This window comes from Engystomops pustulosus, chromosome 9 (assembly GCF_040894005.1).
Source record: "Engystomops pustulosus chromosome 9, aEngPut4.maternal, whole genome shotgun sequence".
NCBI lineage: Eukaryota > Metazoa > Chordata > Amphibia > Anura > Leptodactylidae > Engystomops > Engystomops pustulosus.
In genome coordinates, this window is record NC_092419.1 from 69,542,136 (window position 1) to 69,563,343 (window position 21,208).

At 45.9% G+C, this 21,208-nt stretch overlaps 4 pseudogenes; all 4 read left to right on the top strand.

Annotated features, from left to right (window-relative positions):
- The first annotated feature begins 7,644 nt into the window (after positions 1-7,644).
- LOC140096568 (5S ribosomal RNA) lies at positions 7,645-7,762 on the top strand (annotated as a pseudogene).
- Positions 7,763-10,857: 3,095 nt separating this feature from the next.
- LOC140096569 (5S ribosomal RNA) lies at positions 10,858-10,975 on the top strand (annotated as a pseudogene).
- A 5,166-nt stretch (positions 10,976-16,141) lies between these two features.
- Positions 16,142-16,259, top strand: LOC140096570 (5S ribosomal RNA; annotated as a pseudogene).
- A 3,510-nt stretch (positions 16,260-19,769) lies between these two features.
- Positions 19,770-19,887, top strand: LOC140096571 (5S ribosomal RNA; annotated as a pseudogene).
- Positions 19,888-21,208: the final 1,321 nt, after the last annotated feature.

A 21,208-nucleotide genomic window follows, 5' to 3' on the forward strand; every position in this document is an offset into this window, starting at 1 on the left:
CATGGGAGACTGGCTGGGAATCCCAAGTTCCGTTGACATTTTTGAACCTGAAAATTGTGTTAGTTTCTCTATGAGATAGAAAAAGAAGGTTCAAACTGAACAGCTGCTGTCAACGGCCATTCTAAGCTGAATGTGCCTGCTCTCGTCAGATCGCAGCATCAATGCAGCTTAAGGCTTGGCAAGTACCAGCATGGGAGACTGGCTGGGAATCCCAAGTTCCGTTCACCATTTTGAACCTGAAAATTGTGTTAGTTTCTCTATGAGATAGTAAAAGAAGGTTCAAACTGAACAGCTGCTGTCCACGGCCATTCTAAGCTGAATGTGCCTGCTCTCGTCAGATCGCAGCAGCAATGCAGCTTAAGGCTTGGCAAGTACCAGCATGGGAGACTGGCTGGGAATCCCAAGTTCCGTTGACCTTTTTGAACCTGAAAATTGTGTTAGTTTCTCTATGAGATAGTAAAAGAAGGTTCAAATTGAACAGCTGCTGTCAACGGCCATTCTAAGCTGAATGTGCCTGCTCTCGTCAGATCGCAGCAGCAATGCAGCTTAAGGCTTGGCAAGTACCAGCATGGGAGACTGGCTGGAAATCCCAAGTTCTGTTGACCTTTTTGAACCTGAAAATTGTGTTAGTTTTTCTATGAGATAGTGAAAGAAGGTTCAAATTGAACAGCTGCTGTCAACGGCCATTCTAAGCTGAATGTGCCTGCTCTCGTCAGATCGCAGCAGCAATGCAGCTTAAGGCTTGGCAAGTACCAGCATGGGAGACTGGCTGGGAATCCCAAGTTCTGTTGACCTTTTTGAACCTGAAAATTGTGTTAGTTTCTCTATGAGATAGTAAAAGAAGGTTCAAATTGAACAGCTGCTGTCAACGGCCATTCTAAGCTGAATGTGCCTGCTCTCGTCAGATCGCAGCAGCAATGCAGCTTAAGGCTTGGCAAGTACCAGCATGGGAGACTGGCTGGGAATCCCAAGTTCCGTTGACCTTTTTGAACCTGAAAATTGTGTTAGTTTCTCTATGAGATAGTAAAAGAAGGTTCAAATTGAACAGCTGCTGTCAACGGCCATTCTAAGCTGAATGTGCCTGCTCTCGTCAGATCGCAGCAGCAATGCAGCTTAAGGCTTGGCAAGTACCAGCATGGGAGACTAGCTGGGAATCCCAAGTTCCGTTGACCTTTTTGAACCTGAAAATTGTTAGTTTCTCTGTCAAAGATGGTAAAAGAAGGTTCAAATTGAACAGCTGCTGTCAACGGCCATTCTAAGCTGAATGTGCCTGCTCTCGTCAGATCGCAGCAGCAATGCAGCTTAAGGCTTGGCAAGTACCAGCATGGGAGACTGGCTGGGAATCCCAAGTTCCGTTGACCTTTTTGAACCTGAAAATTGTGTTAGTTTCTCTATGAGATAGTAAAAGAAGGTTCAAACTGAACAGCTGCTGTCAACGGCCATTCTAAGCTGAATGTGCCTGCTCTCGTCAGATCGCAGCAGCAATGCAGCTTAAGGCTTGGCAAGTACCAGCATGGGAGACTGGCTGGGAATCCCAAGTTCCGTTGACCTTTTTGAACCTGAAAATTGTGTTAGTTTCTCTATGAGATAGTAAAAGAAGGTTCAAACTGAACAGCTGCTGTCAACGGCCATTCTAAGCTGAATGTGCCTGCTCTCGTCAGATCGCAGCATCAATGCAGCTTAAGGCTTGGCAAGTACCAGCATGGGAGACTGGCTGGGAATCCCAAGTTCCGTTGACCTTTTTGAACCTGAAAATTGTGTTAGTTTCTCTATGAGATAGTAAAAGAAGGTTCAAATTGAACAGCTGCGGTCAACAGCCATTCTAAGCTGAATGTGCCTGCTCTCGTCAGATCGCAGCAGCAATGCAGCTTAAGGCTTGGCAAGTACCAGCATGGGAGACTGGCTGGGAATCCCAAGTTTTGTTGACCTTTTTGAACCTGAAAATTGTGTTAGTTTCTCTATGAGATAGTAAAAGAAGGTTCAAATTGAACAGCTGCTGTCAACGGCCATTCTAAGCTGAATGTGCCTGCTCTCGTCAGATCGCAGCAGCTTAAGGCTTGGCAAGTACCAGCATGGGAGACTGGCTGGAAATCCCAAGTTCCGTTGACCTTTTTGAACCTGAAAATTGTGTTAGTTTCTCTATGAGATAGTAAAAGAAGGTTCAAATTGAACAGCTGCTGTCAACGGCCATTCTAAGCTGAATGTGCCTGCTCTCGTCAGATCGCAGCAGCAATGCAGCTTAAGGCTTGGCAAGTACCAGCATGGGAGACTGGCTGGGAATCCCAAGTTCCGTTGACCTTTTTGAACCTGAAAATTGTGTTAGTTTCTCTATGAGATAGTAAAAGAAGGTTCAAACTGAACAGCTGCTGTCAACGGCCATTCTAAGCTGAATGTGCCTGCTCTCGTCAGATCGCAGCAGCAATGCAGCTTAAGGCTTGGCAAGTACCAGCATGGGAGACTGGCTGGGAATCCCAAGTTCCGTTGACATTTTTGAACCTGAAAATTGTGTTAGTTTCTCTATGAGATAGAAAAAGAAGGTTCAAACTGAACAGCTGCTGTCAACGGCCATTCTAAGCTAATTGTGCCTGCTCTCGTCAGATCGCAGCATCAATGCAGCTTAAGGCTTGGCAAGTACCAGCATGGGAGACTGGCTGGGAATCCCAAGTTTCGTTGACCTTTTTGAACCTGAAAATTGTGTTAGTTTCTCTATGAGATAGTAAAAGAAAGTAGAAATTAGGCAGCTGCTGTCAACGGCCATTCTAAGCTGAATGTGCCTGCTCTCGTTAGATCGCAGCAGCAATGCAGCTTAAGGCTTGGCAAGTACCAGCATGGGAGACTGGCTGGGAATCCCAAGTTCTGCTGACCTTTTTGAACCTGAAAATTGTTAGTTTCTCTGTCAAAGATAGTAAAAGAAGGTTCAAATTGAACAGCTGCTGTCAACGGCCATTCTAAGCTGAATGTGCCTGCTCTCGTCAGATGGCAGCAGCAATGCAGCTTAAGGCTTGGCAAGTACCAGCATGGGAGACTGGCTGGGAATCCCAAGTTCCGTTGACTTTTTTGAACCTGAAAATTGTGTTAGTTTCTCTATGAGATAGTAAAAGAAGGTTCAAATTGAACAGCTGCTGTCAACGGCCATTCTAAGCTGAATGTGCCTTCCCTCGTCAGATTGCAGCAGCAATGCAGCTTAAGGCTTGGCAAGTACCAGCATGGGAGACTGGCTGGGAATCCCAAGTTCCGTTGACCTTTTTAAACCTGAAAATTGTGTTAGTTTCTCTATGAGATAGTAAAAGAAGGTTCAAATTGAACAGCTGCTGTCAACAGCCAATCTAAGCTGAATGTGCCTGCTCTCGTCAGATCGCAGCAGCAATGCAGCTTAAGGCTTGGCAAGTACCAGCATGGGAGACTGGCTGGGAATCCCAAGTTCTGTTGACCTTTATGAACCTGAAAATTGTGTTAGTTTCTCTATGAGATAGTAAAAGAAGGTTCAAATTGAACAGCTGCTGTCAACGGCCATTCTAAGCTGAATGTGCCTGCTCTCGTCAGATCGCAGCAGCTTAAGGCTTGGCAAGTACCAGCATGGGAGACTGGCTGGGAATCCCAAGTTCCGTTGACCTTTTTGAACCTGAAAATTGTGTTAGTTTCTCTATGAGATAGTAAAAGAAGGTTCAAACTGCACAGCTGCTGTCAACGGCCATTCTAAGCTGAATGTGCCTGCTCTCGTCAGATCGCAGCAGCAATGCAGCTTAAGGCTTGGCAAGTACCAGCTTGGGAGACTGGCTGGGAATCCCAAGTTCCGTTGACCTTTTTGAACCTGAAAATTGTGTTAGTTTCTCTATGAGATAGTAAAAGAAGGTTCAAACTGAACAGCTGCTGTCAACGGCCATTCTAAGCTGAATGTGCCTGCTCTCGTCAGATCGCAGCAGCAATGCAGCTTAAGGCTTGGCAAGTACCAGCATGGGAGACTGGCTGGGAATCCCAAGTTTCGTTGACCTTTTTGAACCTGAAAATTGTGTTAGTTTCTCTATGAGATAGTAAAAGAAAGTAGAAATTAGGCAGCTGCTGTCAACGGCCATTCTAAGCTGAATGTGCCTGCTCTCGTCAGATCGCAGCAGCAATGCAGCTTAAGGCTTGGCAAGTACCAGCATGGGAGACTGGCTGGGAATCCCAAGTTCTGCTGACCTTTTTGAACCTGAAAATTGTTAGTTTCTCTGTCAAAGATGGTAAAAGAAGGTTCAAATTGAACAGCTGCTGTCAACGGCCATTCTAAGCTGAATGTGCCTGCTCTCGTCAGATGGCAGCAGCAATGCAGCTTAAGGCTTGGCAAGTACCAGCATGGGAGACTGGCTGGGAATCCCAAGTTCCGTTGACCTTTTTGAACCTGAAAATTGTGTTAGTTTCTCTTTGAGATAGTAAAAGAAGGTTCAAATTGAACAGCTGCTGTCAACGGCCATTCTAAGCTGAATGTGCCTGCTCTCGTCAGATCGCAGCAGCAATGCAGCTTAAGGCTTGGCAAGTACCAGCATGGGAGACTGGCTGGGAATCCCAAGTTCTGTTGACCTTTTTGAACCTGAAAATTGTGTTAGTTTCTCTATGAGATAGTAAAAGAAGGTTCAAATTGAACAGCTGCTGTCAACGGCCATTCTAAGCTGAATGTGCCTGCTCTCGTCAGATCGCAGCAGCAATGCAGCTTAAGGCTTGGCAAGTACCAGCATGGGAGACTGGCTGGGAATCCCAAGTTCTGTTGACCTTTTTGAACCTGAAAATTGTGTTAGTTTCTCTATGAGATAGTAAAAGAAGGTTCAAATTGAACAGCTGCTGTCAACGGCCATTCTAAGCTGAATGTGCGTGCTCTTGTCGGATCACAGCAGCGATGCGGCTTAAGGCTTGGCAAGTACCAGCATGGGAGACTGGCTGCGAATTCCAAGTTCCGTTGACCTTTTTGAACCTGAAAATTGTGTTAGTTTCTCTATGAGATAGTAAAAGAAGGTTCAAACTGAACAGCTGCTGTCAACGGCCATTCTAAGCTGAATGTGCCTGCTCTCGTCAGATCGCAGCAGCAATGCAGCTTAAGGCTTGGCAAGTACCAGCATGGGAGACTGGCTGGGAATCCCAAGTTCTGTTGACCTTTTTGAACCTGAAAATTGTGTTAGTTTCTCTATGAGATAGTAAAAGAAGGTTCAAATTGAACAGCTGCTGTCAACGGCCATTCTAAGCTGAATGTGCCTGCTCTCGTCAGATCGCAGCAGCTTAAGGCTTGGCAAGTACCAGCATGGGAGACTGGCTGGGAATCCCAAGTTCCGTTGACCTTTTTGAACCTGAAAATTGTGTTAGTTTCTCTATGAGATAGTAAAAGAAGGTTCAAACTGAACAGCTGCTGTCAACGGCCATTCTAAGCTGAATGTGCCTGCTCTCGTCAGATCGCAGCAGCAATGCAGCTTAAGGCTTGGCAAGTACCAGCATGGGAGACTGGCTGGGAATCCCAAGTTCCGTTGACCTTTTTGAACCTGAAAATTGTGTTAGTTTCTCTATGAGATAGTAAAAGAAGGTTCAAACTGAACAGCTGCTGTCAACGGCCATTCTAAGCTGAATGTGCCTGCTCTCGTCAGATCGCAGCAGCAATGCAGCTTAAGGCTTGGCAAGTACCAGCATGGGAGACTGGCTGGGAATCCCAAGTTTCGTTGACCTTTTTGAACCTGAAAATTGTGTTAGTTTCTCTATGAGATAGTAAAAGAAAGTAGAAATTAGGCAGCTGCTGTCAACGGCCATTCTAAGCTGAATGTGCCTGCTCTCGCTAGATCGCAGCAGTAATGCAGCTTAAGGCTTGGCAAGTACCAGCATGGGAGACTGGCTGGGAATCCCAAGGTCTGCTGACCTTTTTGAACCTGAAAATTGTTAGTTTCTCTGTCAAAGATGGTAAAAGAAGGTTCAAATTGAACAGCTGCTGTCAACGGCCATTCTAAGCTGAATGTGCCTGCTCTCGTCAGATGGCAGCAGCAATGCAGCTTAAGGCTTGGCAAGTACCAGCATGGGAGACTAGCTGGGAATCCCAAGTTCCGTTGACCTTTTTGAACCTGAAAATTGTGTTAGTTTCTCTATGAGATAGTAAAAGAAGGTTCAAATTGAACAGCTGCTGTCAACGGCCATTCTAAGCTGAATGTGCCTGCTCTCGTCAGATCGCAGCAGCAATGCAGCTTAAGGCTTGGCAAGTACCAGCATGGGAGACTGGCTGGGAATCCCAAGTTCCGTTGACCTTTTTGAACCTGAAAATTGTGTTAGTTTCTCTATGAGATAGTAAAAGAAGGTTCAAACTGAACAGCTGCTGTCAACGGCCATTATAAGCTGAATGTGCCTGCTCTCGTCAGATCGCAGCAGCAATGCAGCTTAAGGCTTGGCAAGTACCAGCATGGGAGACTGGCTGGGAATCCCAAGTTCCGTTGACCTTTTTGAACCTGAAAATTGTGTTAGTTTCTCTATGAGATAGTAAAAGAAGGTTCAAATTGAACAGCTGCTGTCAACAGCCATTCTAAGCTGAATGTGCCTGCTCTCGTCAGATCGCAGCAGCAATGCAGCTTAAGGCTTGGCAAGTACCAGCATGGGAGACTGGCTGGGAATCCCAAGTTCTGTTGACCTTTTTGAACCTGAAAATTGTGTTAGTTTCTCTATGAGATAGTAAAAGAAGGTTCAAATTGAACAGCTGCTGTCAACGGCCATTCTAAGCTGAATGTGCCTGCTCTCGTCAGATCGCAGCAGCAATGCAGCTTAAGGCTTGGCAAGTACCAGCATGGGAGACTGGCTGGGAATCCCAAGTTCTGTTGACCTTTTTGAACCTGAAAATTGTGTTAGTTTCTCTATGAGATAGTAAAAGAAGGTTCAAATTGAACAGCTGCTGTCAACGGCCATTCTAAGCTGAATGTGCGTGCTCTTGTCGGATCACAGCAGCGATGCGGCTTAAGGCTTGGCAAGTACCAGAATGGGAGACTGGCTGCGAATTCCAAGTTCCGTTGACCTTTTAGAACCTGAAAATTGTGTTAGTTTCTCTATGAGATAGTAAAAGAAGGTTCAAACTGAACAGCTGCTGTCAACGGCCATTCTAAGCTGAATGTGCCTGCTCTCGTCAGATCGCAGCATCAATGCAGCTTAAGGCTTGGCAAGTACCAGCATGGGAGACTGGCTGGGAATCCCAAGTTCTGTTGACCTTTTTGAACCTGAAAATTGTTAGTTTCTCTGTCAAAGATGGTAAAAGAAGGTTCAAATTGAACAGCTGCTGTCAACGGCCATTTTAAGCTGAATGTGCCTGCTCTCGTCAAATCGCAGCAGCAACGCAGCTTAAGGCTTGGCAAGTACCAGCATGGGAGACTGGCTGGGAATCCCAAGTTCCGTTGACCTTTTTGAACCTGAAAATTGTGTTAGTTTCTCTATGAGATAGTAAAAGAAGGTTCAAATTGAACAGCTGCTGTCAACGGCCATTCTAAGCTGAATGTGCGTGCTCTTGTCGGATCACAGCAGCGATGCGGCGTAAGGCTTGGCAAGTACCAGCATGGGAGACTGGCTGCGAATCCCAAGTTCTGTTGACCTTTTTGAACCTGAAAATTGTTAGTTTCTCTGTCAAAGATGGTAAAAGAAGGTTCAAATTGAACAGCTGCTGTCAACGGCCATTCTAAGCTGAATGTGCCTGCTCTCGTCAGATCGCAGCAGCAATGCAGCTTAAGGCTTGGCAAGTACCAGCATGGGAGACTGCCTGGGAATCCCAAGTTCCGTTGACCTTTTTGAACCTGAAAATTGTGTTAGTTTCTCTATGAGATAGTAAAAGAAGGTTCAAATTGAACAGCTGCTGTCAACGGCCATTCTAAGCTGAATGTGCCTGCTCTCGTCAGATCGCAGCAGCAATGCAGCTTAAGGCTTGGCAAGTACCAGCATGGGAGACTGGCTGGGAATCCCAAGTTCCGTTGACCTTTTTGAACCTGAAAATTGGGTTAGTTTCTCTATGAGATAGTAAAAGAAGGTTCAAATTGAACAGCTGCTGTCAACGGCCATTCTAAGCTGAATGTGCCTGCTCTCGTCAAATCGCAGCAGCAATGCAGCTTAAGGCTTGGCAAGTACCAGCATGGGAGACTGGCTGCGAATCCCAAGTTCCGTTGACCTTTTTGAACCTGAAAATTGTGTTAGTTTCTCTATGAGATAGTAAAAGAAGGTTCAAATTGAACAGCTGCTGTCAACGGCCATTCTAAGCTGAATGTGCGTGCTCTTGTCGGATCACAGCAGCGATGCGGCGTAAGGCTTGGCAAGTACCAGCATGGGAGACTGGCTGCGAATCCCAAGTTCTGTTGACCTTTTTGAACCTGAAAATTGTTAGTTTCTCTGTCAAAGATGGTAAAAGAAGGTTCAAATTGAACAGCTGCTGTCAACGGCCATTCTAAGCTGAATGTTCCTGCTCTCGTCAGATCGCAGCAGCAATGCAGCTTAAGGCTTGGCAAGTACCAGCATGGGAGACTGGCTGGGAATCCCAAGTTCCTTTGACCTTTTTGAACCTGAAAATTGTGTTAGTTTCTCTATAAGATAGTAAAAGAAGGTTCAAATTGAACAGCTGCTGTCAACGGCCATTCTAAGCTGAATGTGCGTGCTCTTGTCGGATCACAGCAGCGATGCGGCTTAAGGCTTGGCAAGTACCAGCATGGGAGACTGGCTGCGAATTCCAAGTTCTGTTGACCTTTTTGAACCTGAAAATTGTGTTAGTTTCTCTATGAGATAGTAAAAGAAGGTTCAAACTGAACAGCTGCTGTCAACGGCCATTCTAAGCTGAATGTGCCTGCTCTCGTCAGATCGCAGCATCAATGCAGCTTAAGGCTTGGCAAATACCAGCATGGGAGACTGGCTGGGAATCCCAAGTTCTGTTGAACTTTTTGGACCTGAAAATTGTTAGTTTCTCTGTCAAAGATGGTAAAAGAAGGTTCAAATTGAACAGCTGCTGTCAACGGCCATTCTAAGCTGAATGTGCCTGCTCTCGTCAGATCGCAGCATCAATGCAGCTTAAGGCTTGGCAAGTACCAGCATGGGAGACTGGCTGGGAATCCCAAGTTCCGTTCACCTTTTTGAACCTGAAAATTGTGTTAGTTTCTCTATGAGATAGTAAAAGAAGGTTCAAACTGAACAGCTGCTGTCAACGGCCATTCTAAGCTGAATGTGCCTGCTCTCGTCAGATCGCAGCAGCAATGCAGCTTAAGGCTTGGCAAGTACCAGCATGGGAGACTGGCTGGGAATCCCAAGTTCCGTTGACCTTTTTGAACCTGAAAATTGTGTTAGTTTCTCTATGAGATAGTAAAAGAAGGTTCAAATTGAACAGCTGCTGTCAACGGCCATTCTAAGCTGAATGTGCCTGCTCTCGTCAGATCGCAGCAGCAATGCAGCTTAAGGCTTGGCAAGTACCAGCATGGGAGACTGGCTGGAAATCCCAAGTTCTGTTGACCTTTTTGAACCTGAAAATTGTGTTAGTTTTTCTATGAGATAGTGAAAGAAGGTTCAAATTGAACAGCTGCTGTCAACGGCCATTCTAAGCTGAATGTGCCTGCTCTCGTCAGATCGCAGCAGCAATGCAGCTTAAGGCTTGGCAAGTACCAGCATGGGAGACTGGCTGGGAATCCCAAGTTCTGTTGACCTTTTTGAACCTGAAAATTGTGTTAGTTTCTCTATGAGATAGTAAAAGAAGGTTCAAATTGAACAGCTGCTGTCAACGGCCATTCTAAGCTGAATGTGCCTGCTCTCGTCAGATCGCAGCAGCAATGCAGCTTAAGGCTTGGCAAGTACCAGCATGGGAGACTGGCTGGGAATCCCAAGTTCCGTTGACCTTTTTGAACCTGAAAATTGTGTTAGTTTCTCTATGAGATAGTAAAAGAAGGTTCAAATTGAACAGCTGCTGTCAACGGCCATTCTAAGCTGAATGTGCCTGCTCTCGACAGATCGCAGCAGCAATGCAGCTTAAGGCTTGGCAAGTACAAGCATGGGAGACTAGCTGGGAATCCCAAGTTCCGTTGACCTTTTTGAACCTGAAAATTGTTAGTTTCTCTGTCAAAGATGGTAAAAGAAGGTTCAAATTGAACAGCTGCTGTCAACGGCCATTCTAAGCTGAATGTGCCTGCTCTCGTCAGATCGCAGCAGCAATGCAGCTTAAGGCTTGGCAAGTACCAGCATGGGAGACTGGCTGGGAATCCCAAGTTCCGTTGACCTTTTTGAACCTGAAAATTGTGTTAGTTTCTCTATGAGATAGTAAAAGAAGGTTCAAACTGAACAGCTGCTGTCAACGGCCATTCTAAGCTGAATGTGCCTGCTCTCGTCAGATCGCAGCAGCAATGCAGCTTAAGGCTTGGCAAGTACCAGCATGGGAGACTGGCTGGGAATCCCAAGTTCCGTTGACCTTTTTGAACCTGAAAATTGTGTTAGTTTCTCTATGAGATAGTAAAAGAAGGTTCAAACTGAACAGCTGCTGTCAACGGCCATTCTAAGCTGAATGTGCCTGCTCTCGTCAGATCGCAGCATCAATGCAGCTTAAGGCTTGGCAAGTACCAGCATGGGAGACTGGCTGGGAATCCCAAGTTCCGTTGACCTTTTTGAACCTGAAAATTGTGTTAGTTTCTCTATGAGATAGTAAAAGAAGGTTCAAATTGAACAGCTGCGGTCAACAGCCATTCTAAGCTGAATGTGCCTGCTCTCGTCAGATCGCAGCAGCAATGCAGCTTAAGGCTTGGCAAGTACCAGCATGGGAGACTGGCTGGGAATCCCAAGTTCCGTTGACCTTTTTGAACCTGAAAATTGTGTTAGTTTCTCTATGAGATAGTAAAAGAAGGTTCAAATTGAACAGCTGCTGTCAACGGCCATTCTAAGCTGAATGTGCCTGCTCTCGTCAGATCGCAGCAGCAATGCAGCTTAAGGCTTGGCAAGTACCAGCATGGGAGACTGCCTGGGAATCCCAAGTTCCGTTGACCTTTTTGAACCTGAAAATTGTGTTAGTTTCTCTATGAGATAGTAAAAGAAGGTTCAAATTGAAAAGCTGCTGTCAACGGCCATTCTAAGCTGAATGTGCGTGCTCTTGTCGGATCACAGCAGCGATGCGGCTTAAGGCTTGGCAAGTACCAGCATGGGAGACTGGCTGCGAATTCCAAGTTCCGTTGACATTTTTGAACCTGAAAATTGTGTTAGTTTCTCTATGAGATAGTAAAAGAAGGTTCAAACTGAACAGCTGCTGTCAACGGCCATTCTAAGCTGAATGTGCCTGCTCTCGTCAGATCGCAGCATCAATGCAGCTTAAGGCTTGGCAAGTACCAGCATGGGAGACTGGCTGGGAATCCCAAGTTCCGTTGACCTTTTTGAACCTGAAAATTGTGTTAGTTTCTCTATGAGATAGTAAAAGAAGGTTCAAACTGCACAGCTGCTGTCAACGGCCATTCTAAGCTGAATGTGCCTGCTCTCGTCAGATCGCAGCAGCAATGCAGCTTAAGGCTTGGCAAGTACCAGCTTGGGAGACTGGCTGGGAATCCCAAGTTCCGTTGACCTTTTTGAACCTGAAAATTGTGTTAGTTTCTCTATGAGATAGTAAAAGAAGGTTCAAACTGAACAGCTGCTGTCAACGGCCATTCTAAGCTGAATGTGCCTGCTCTCGTCAGATCGCAGCAGCAATGCAGCTTAAGGCTTGGCAAGTACCAGCATGGGAGACTGGCTGGGAATCCCAAGTTTCGTTGACCTTTTTGAACCTGAAAATTGTGTTAGTTTCTCTATGAGATAGTAAAAGAAAGTAGAAATTAGGCAGCTGCTGTCAACGGCCATTCTAAGCTGAATGTGCCTGCTCTCGTCAGATCGCAGCAGCAATGCAGCTTAAGGCTTGGCAAGTACCAGCATGGGAGACTGGCTGGGAATCCCAAGTTCTGCTGACCTTTTTGAACCTGAAAATTGTTAGTTTCTCTGTCAAAGATGGTAAAAGAAGGTTCAAATTGAACAGCTGCTGTCAACGGCCATTCTAAGCTGAATGTGCCTGCTCTCGTCAGATGGCAGCAGCAATGCAGCTTAAGGCTTGGCAAGTACCAGCATGGGAGACTGGCTGGGAATCCCAAGTTCCGTTGACCTTTTTGAACCTGAAAATTGTGTTAGTTTCTCTTTGAGATAGTAAAAGAAGGTTCAAATTGAACAGCTGCTGTCAACGGCCATTCTAAGCTGAATGTGCCTGCTCTCGTCAGATCGCAGCAGCAATGCAGCTTAAGGCTTGGCAAGTACCAGCATGGGAGACTGGCTGGGAATCCCAAGTTCTGTTGACCTTTTTGAACCTGAAAATTGTGTTAGTTTCTCTATGAGATAGTAAAAGAAGGTTCAAATTGAACAGCTGCTGTCAACGGCCATTCTAAGCTGAATGTGCCTGCTCTCGTCAGATCGCAGCAGCAATGCAGCTTAAGGCTTGGCAAGTACCAGCATGGGAGACTGGCTGGGAATCCCAAGTTCTGTTGACCTTTTTGAACCTGAAAATTGTGTTAGTTTCTCTATGAGATAGTAAAAGAAGGTTCAAATTGAACAGCTGCTGTCAACGGCCATTCTAAGCTGAATGTGCGTGCTCTTGTCGGATCACAGCAGCGATGCGGCTTAAGGCTTGGCAAGTACCAGCATGGGAGACTGGCTGCGAATTCCAAGTTCCGTTGACCTTTTTGAACCTGAAAATTGTGTTAGTTTCTCTATGAGATAGTAAAAGAAGGTTCAAACTGAACAGCTGCTGTCAACGGCCATTCTAAGCTGAATGTGCCTGCTCTCGTCAGATCGCAGCAGCAATGCAGCTTAAGGCTTGGCAAGTACCAGCATGGGAGACTGGCTGGGAATCCCAAGTTCCGTTGACCTTTTTGAACCTGAAAATTGTGTTAGTTTCTCTATGAGATAGTAAAAGAAGGTTCAAATTGAACAGCTGCTGTCAACGGCCATTCTAAGCTGAATGTGCCTGCTCTCGTCAGATTGCAGCAGCAATGCAGCTTAAGGCTTGGCAAGTACCAGCATGGGAGACTGGCTGGGAATCCCAAGTTCCGTTGCCCTTTTTGAACCTGAAAATTGTGTTAGTTTCTCTATGAGATAGTAAAAGAAGGTTCAAATTGAACAGCTGCTGTCAACAGCCAATCTAAGCTGAATGTGCCTGCTCTCGTCAGATCGCAGCAGCAATGCAGCTTAAGGCTTGGCAAGTACCAGCATGGGAGACTGGCTGGGAATCCCAAGTTCTGTTGACCTTTTTGAACCTGAAAATTGTGTTAGTTTCTCTATGAGATAGTAAAAGAAGGTTCAAATTGAACAGCTGCTGTCAACGGCCATTCTAAGCTGAATGTGCCTGCTCTCGTCAGATCGCAGCAGCTTAAGGCTTGGCAAGTACCAGCATGGGAGACTGGCTGGGAATCCCAAGTTCCGTTGACCTTTTTGAACCTGAAAATTGTGTTAGTTTCTCTATGAGATAGTAAAAGAAGGTTCAAACTGAAGAGCTGCTGTCAACGGCCATTCTAAGCTGAATGTGCCTGCTCTCGTCAGATCGCAGCAGCAATGCAGCTTAAGGCTTGGCAAGTACCAGCATGGGAGACTGGCTGGGAATCCCAAGTTCCGTTGACCTTTTTGAACCTGAAAATTGTGTTAGTTTCTCTATGAGATAGTAAAAGAAGGTTCAAACTGAACAGCTGCTGTCAACGGCCATTCTAAGCTGAATGTGCCTGCTCTCGTCAGATCGCAGCAGCAATGCAGCTTAAGGCTTGGCAAGTACCAGCATGGGAGACTGGCTGGGAATCCCAAGTTTCGTTGACCTTTTTGAACCTGAAAATTGTGTTAGTTTCTCTATGAGATAGTAAAAGAAAGTAGAAATTAGGCAGCTGCTGTCAACGGCCATTCTAAGCTGAATGTGCCTGCTCTCGTTAGATCGCAGCAGTAATGCAGCTTAAGGCTTGGCAAGTACCAGCATGGGAGACTGGCTGGGAATCCCAAGGTCTGCTGACCTTTTTGAACCTGAAAATTGTTAGTTTCTCTGTCAAAGATGGTAAAAGAAGGTTCAAATTGAACAGCTGCTGTCAACGGCCATTCTAAGCTGAATGTGCCTGCTCTCGTCAGATGGCAGCAGCAATGCAGCTTAAGGCTTGGCAAGTACCAGCATGGGAGACTAGCTGGGAATCCCAAGTTCCGTTGACCTTTTTGAACCTGAAAATTGTGTTAGTTTCTCTATGAGATAGTAAAAGAAGGTTCAAATTGAACAGCTGCTGTCAACGGCCATTCTAAGCTGAATGTGCCTGCTCTCGTCAGATCGCAGCAGCAATGCAGCTTAAGGCTTGGCAAGTACCAGCATGGGAGACTGGCTGGGAATCCCAAGTTCCGTTGACCTTTTTGAACCTGAAAATTGTGTTAGTTTCTCTATGAGATAGTAAAAGAAGGTTCAAATTGAACAGCTGCTGTCAACGGCCATTCTAAGCTGAATGTGCCTGCTCTCGTCAGATCGCAGCAGCAATGCAGCTTAAGGCTTGGCAAGTACCAGCATGGGAGACTGGCTGGGAATCCCAAGTTCCGTTGACCTTTTTGAACCTGAAAATTGTTAGTTTCTCTGTTAAAGATGGTAAAAGAAGGTTCAAATTGAACAGCTGCTGTCAACGGCCATTCTAAGCTGAATGTGCCTGCTCTCGTCAGATCGCAGCAGCAATGCAGCTTAAGGCTTGGCAAGTACCAGCATGGGAGACTGGCTGGGAATCCCAAGTTCCGTTGACCTTTTTGAACCTGAAAATTGTGTTAGTTTCTCTATGAGATAGTAAAAGAAGGTTCAAACTGAACAGCTGCTGTCAACGGCCATTCTAAGCTGAATGTGCCTGCTCTCGTCAGATCGCAGCAGCAATGCAGCTTAAGGCTTGGCAAGTACCAGCATGGGAGACTGGCTGGGAATCCCAAGTTCCGTTGACCTTTTTGAACCTGAAAATTGTGTTAGTTTCTCTATGAGATAGTAAAAGAAGGTTCAAATTGAACAGCTGCTGTCAACAGCCATTCTAAGCTGAATGTGCCTGCTCTCGTCAGATCGCAGCAGCAATGCAGCTTAAGGCTTGGCAAGTACCAGCATGGGAGACTGGCTGGGAATCCCAAGTTCTGTTGACCTTTTTGAACCTGAAAATTGTGTTAGTTTCTCTATGAGATAGTAAAAGAAGGTTCAAATTGAACAGCTGATGTCAACGGCCATTCTAAGCTGAATGTGCCTGCTCTCGTCAGATCGCAGCAGCAATGCAGCTTAAGGCTTGGCAAGTACCAGCATGGGAGACTGGCTGGGAATCCCAAGTTCTGTTGACCTTTTTGAACCTGAAAATTGTGTTAGTTTCTCTATGAGATAGTAAAAGAAGGTTCAAATTGAACAGCTGCTGTCAACGGCCATTCTAAGCTGAATGTGCGTGCTCTTGTCGGATCACAGCAGCGATGCGGCTTAAGGCTTGGCAAGTACCAGAATGGGAGACTGGCTGCGAATTCCAAGTTCCGTTGACCTTTTAGAACCTGAAAATTGTGTTAGTTTCTCTATGAGATAGTAAAAGAAGGTTCAAACTGAACAGCTGCTGTCAACGGCCATTCTAAGCTGAATGTGCCTGCTCTCGTCAGATCGCAGCATCAATGCAGCTTAAGGCTTGGCAAGTACCAGCATGGGAGACTGGCTGGGAATCCCAAGTTCTGTTGACCTTTTTGAACCTGAAAATTGTTAGTTTCTCTGTCAAAGATGGTAAAAGAAGGTTCAAATTGAACAGCTGCTGTCAACGGCCATTTTAAGCTGAATGTGCCTGCTCTCGTCAAATCGCAGCAGCAATGCAGCTTAAGGCTTGGCAAGTACCAGCATGGGAGACTGGCTGGGAATCCCAAGTTCCGTTGACCTTTTTGAACCTGAAAATTGTGTTAGTTTCTCTATGAGATAGTAAAAGAAGGTTCAAATTGAACAGCTGCTGTCAACGGCCATTCTAAGCTGAATGTGCGTGCTCTTGTCGGATCACAGCAGCGATGCGGCGTAAGGCTTGGCAAGTACCAGCATGGGAGACTGGCTGCGAATCCCAAGTTCTGTTGACCTTTTTGAACCTGAAAATTGTTAGTTTCTCTGTCAAAGATGGTAAAAGAAGGTTCAAATTGAACAGCTGCTGTCAACGGCCATTCTAAGCTGAATGTGCCTGCTCTCGTCAGATCGCAGCAGCAATGCAGCTTAAGGCTTGGCAAGTACCAGCATGGGAGACTGCCTGGGAATCCCAAGTTCCGTTGACCTTTTTGAACCTGAAAATTGTGTTAGTTTCTCTATGAGATAGTAAAAGAAGGTTCAAATTGAAAAGCTGCTGTCAACGGCCATTCTAAGCTGAATGTGCGTGCTCTTGTCGGATCACAGCAGCGATGCGGCTTAAGGCTTGGCAAGTACCAGCATGGGAGACTGGCTGCGAATTCCAAGTTCCGTTGACATTTTTGAACCTGAAAATTGTGTTAGTTTCTCTATGAGATAGTAAAAGAAGGTTCAAACTGAACAGCTGCTGTCAACGGCCATTCTAAGCTGAATGTGCCTGCTCTCGTCAGATCGCAGCATCAATGCAGCTTAAGGCTTGGCAAGTACCAGCATGGGAGACTGGCTGGGAATCCCAAGTTCTGTTGACCTTTTTGAACCTGAAAATTGTTAGTTTCTCTGTCAAAGATGGTAAAAGAAGGTTCAAATTGAACAGCTGCTGTCAACGGCCATTCTAAGCTGAATGTGCCTGCTCTCGTCAAATCGCAGCAGCAATGCAGCTTAAGGCTTGGCAAGTACCAGCATGGGAGACTGGCTGCGAATCCCAAGTTCCATTGACCTTTTTGAACCTGAAAATTGTGTTAGTTTCTCTATGAGATAGTAAAAGAAGGTTCAAATTGAACAGCTGCTGTCAACGGCCATTCTAAGCTGAATGTGCGTGCTCTTGTCGGATCACAGCAGCGATGCGGCGTAAGGCTTGGCAAGTACCAGCATGGGAGACTGGCTGCGAATCCCAAGTTCTGTTGACCTTTTTGAACCTGAAAATTGTTAGTTTCTCTGTCAAAGATGGTAAAAGAAGGTTCAAATTGAACAGCTGCTGTCAACGGCCATTCTAAGCTGAATGTTCCTGCTCTCGTCAGATCGCAGCAGCAATGCAGCTTAAGGCTTGGCAAGTACCAGCATGGGAGACTGGCTGGGAATCCCAAGTTCCTTTGACCTTTTTGAACCTGAAAATTGTGTTAGTTTCTCTATAAGATAGTAAAAGAAGGTTCAAATTGAACAGCTGCTGTCAACGGCCATTCTAAGCTGAATGTGCGTGCTCTTGTCGGATCACAGCAGCGATGCGGCTTAAGGCTTGGCAAGTACCAGCATGGGAGACTGGCTGCGAATTCCAAGTTCTGTTGACCTTTTTGAACCTGAAAATTGTGTTAGTTTCTCTATGAGATAGTAAAAGAAGGTTCAAACTGAACAGCTGCTGTCAACGGCCATTCTAAGCTGAATGTGCCTGCTCTCGTCAGATCGCAGCATCAATGCAGCTTAAGGCTTGGCAAATACCAGCATGGGAGACTGGCTGGGAATCCCAAGTTCTGTTGAACTTTTTGGACCTGAAAATTGTTAGTTTCTCTGTCAAAGATGGTAAAAGAAGGTTCAAATTGAACAGCTGCTGTCAACGGCCATTCTAAGATGAATGTGCCTGCTCTCGTCAAATCGCAGCAGCAATGCAGCTTAAGGCTTGGCAAGTACCAGCATGGGAGACTGGCTGGGAATCCCAAGTTCCGTTGACCTTTTTGAACCTGAAAATTGTGTTAGTTTCTCTATGAGATAGTAAAAGAAGGTTCAAATTGAACAGCTGCTGTCAACGGCCATTCTAAGCTGAATGTGCGTGCTCTTGTCAGATCACAGCAGCGATGCGGCGTAAGGCTTGGCAAGTACCAGCATGGGAGACTGGCTGCGAATCCCAAGTTCTGTTGACCTTTTTGAACCTGAAAATTGTGTTAGTTTCTCTATGAGATAGTAAAAGAAGGTTCAAATTGAACAGCTGCTGTCAACGGCCATTCTAAGCTGAATGTGCCTGCTCTCGTCAGATCGCAGCAGCAATGCAGCTTAAGGCTTGGCAAGTACCAGCATGGGAGACTGGCTGGGAATCCCAAGTTCCGTTGACCTTTTTGAACCTGAAAATTGTGTTAGTTTCTCTATGAGATAGTAAAAGAAGGTTCAAATTGAACAGCTGCTGTCAACGGCCATTCTAAGCTGAATGTGCGTGCTCTTGTCGGATCACAGCAGCGATGCGGCTTAAGGCTTGGCAAGTACCAGCATGGGAGACTGGCTGCGAAGGGTTGGCAAGTACCAGCATGGGAGACTGGCTGGGAATCCCAAGTTCTGTTGACCTTTTTGAACCTGAAAATTGTTAGTTTCTCTGTCAAAGATGGTAAAAGAAGGTTCAAATTGAACAGCTGCTGTTAACGGCCATTTTAAGCTGAATGTGCCTGCTCTCGTCAAATCGCAGCAGCAATGCAGCTTAAGGCTTGGCAAGTACCAGCATGGGAGACTGGCTGGGAATCCCAAGTTCCATTGACCTTTTTGAACCTGAAAATTGTGTTAGTTTCTCTATGAGATAGTAAAAGAAGGTTCAAATTGAACAGCTGCTGTCAACAGCCATTCTAAGCTGAATGTGCGTGCTCTTGTCGGATCACAGCAGCGATGCGGCGTAAGGCTTGGCAAGTACCAGCATGGGAGACTGGCTGGGAATCCCAAGTTCTGTTGACCTTTTTGAACCTGAAAATTGTGTTAGTTTCTCTATGAGATAGTAAAAGAAGGTTCAAATTGAACAGCTGCTGTCAACGGCCATTCTAAGCTGAATGTGCCTGCTCTCGTCAGATCGCAGCAGCAATGCAGCTTAAGGCTTGGCAAGTACCAGCATGGGAGACTGGCTGGGAATCCCAAGTTCTGTTGACCTTTTTGAACCTGAAAATTGTGTTAGTTTCTCTATGAGATAGTAAAAGAAGGTTCAAATTGAACAGCTGCTGTCAACGGCCATTCTAAGCTGAATGTGCGTGCTCTTGTCGGATCACAGCAGCGATGCGGCTTAAGGCTTGGCAAGTACCAGAATGGGAGACTGGCTGCGAATTCCAAGTTCCGTTGACCTTTTAGAACCTGAAAATTGTGTTAGTTTCTCTATGAGATAGTAAAAGAAGGTTCAAACTGAACAGCTGCTGTCAACGGCCATTCTAAGCTGAATGTGCCTGCTCTCGTCAGATCGCAGCATCAATGCAGCTTAAGGCTTGGCAAGTACCAGCATGGGAGACTGGCTGGGAATCCCAAGTTCTGTTGACCTTTTTGAACCTGAAAATTGTTAGTTTCTCTGTCAAAGATGGTAAAAGAAGGTTCAAATTGAACAGCTGCTGTCAACGGCCATTTTAAGCTGAATGTGCCTGCTCTCGTCAAATCGCAGCAGCAATGCAGCTTAAGGCTTGGCAAGTACCAGCATGGGAGACTGGCTGGGAATCCCAAGTTCCGTTGACCTTTTTGAACCTGAAAATTGTGTTAGTTTCTATATGAGATAGTAAAAGAAGGTTCAAATTGAACAGCTGCTGTCAACGGCCATTCTAAGCTGAATGTGCGTGCTCTTGTCGGATCACAGCAGCGATGCGGCGTAAGGCTTGGCAAGTACCAGCATGGGAGACTGGCTGCGAATCCCAAGTTCTGTTGACCTTTTTGAACCTGAAAATTGTTAGTTTCTCTGTCAAAGATGGTAAAAGAAGGTTCAAATTGAACAGCTGCTGTCAACGGCCATTCTAAGCTGAATGTGCCTGCTCTCGTCAGATCGCAGCAGCAATGCAGCTTAAGGCTTGGCAAGTACCAGCATGGGAGACTGCCTGGGAATCCCAAGTTCCGTTGACCTTTTTGAACCTGAAAATTGTGTTAGTTTCTCTATGAGATAGTAAAAGAAGGTTCAAATTGAAAAGCTGCTGTCAACGGCCATTCTAAGCTGAATGTGCGTGCTCTTGTCGGATCACAGCAGCGATGCGGCTTAAGGCTTGGCAAGTACCAGCATGGGAGACTGGCTGCGAATTCCAAGTTCCGTTGACATTTTTGAACCTGAAAATTGTGTTAGTTTCTCTATGAGATAGTAAAAGAAGGTTCAAACTGAACAGCTGCTGTCAACGGCCATTCTAAGCTGAATGTGCCTGCTCTCGTCAGATCGCAGCATCAATGCAGCTTAAGGCTTGGCAAGTACCAGCATGGGAGACTGGCTGGGAATCCCAAGTTCTGTTGACCTTTTTGAACCTGAAAATTGTTAGTTTCTCTGTCAAAGATGGTAAAAGAAGGTTCAAATTGAACAGCTGCTGTCAACGGCCATTCTAAGCTGAATGTGCCTGCTCTCGTCAAATCGCAGCAGCAATGCAGCTTAAGGCTTGGCAAGTACCAGCATGGGAGACTGGCTGCGAATCCCAAGTTCCGTTGACCTTTTTGAACCTGAAAATTGTGTTAGTTTCTCTATGAGATAGTAAAAGAAGGTTCAAATTGAACAGCTGCTGTCAACGGCCATTCTAAGCTGAATGTGCGTGCTCTTGTCGGATCACAGCAGCGATGCGGCGTAAGGCTTGGCAAGTACCAGCATGGGAGACTGGCTGCGGATCCCAAGTTCTGTTGACCTTTTTGAACCTGAAAATTGTTAGTTTCTCTGTCAAAGATGGTAAAAGAAGGTTCAAATTGAACAGCTGCTGTCAACGGCCATTCTAAGCTGAATGTGCCTGCTCTCGTCAGATCGCAGCAGCAATGCAGCTTAAGGCTTGGCAAGTACCAGCATGGGAGACTGGCTGGGAATCCCAAGTTCCTTTGACCTTTTTGAACCTGAAAATTGTGTTAGTTTCTCTATGAGATAGTAAAAGAAGGTTCAAATTGAACAGCTGCTGTCAACGGCCATTCTAAGCTGAATGTGCCTGCTCTCGTCAGATCGCAGCATCAATGCAGCTTAAGGCTTGGCAAGTACCAGCATGGGAGACTGGCTGGGAATCCCAAGTTCTGTTGAACTTTTTGGACCTGAAAATTGTTAGTTTCTCTGTCAAAGATGGTAAAAGAAGGTTCAAATTGAACAGCTGCTGTCAACGGCCATTCTAAGCTGAATGTGCCTGCTCTCGTCAAATCGCAGCAGCAATGCAGCTTAAGGCTTGGCAAGTACCAGCATGGGAGACTGGCTGGGAATCCCAAGTTCCGTTG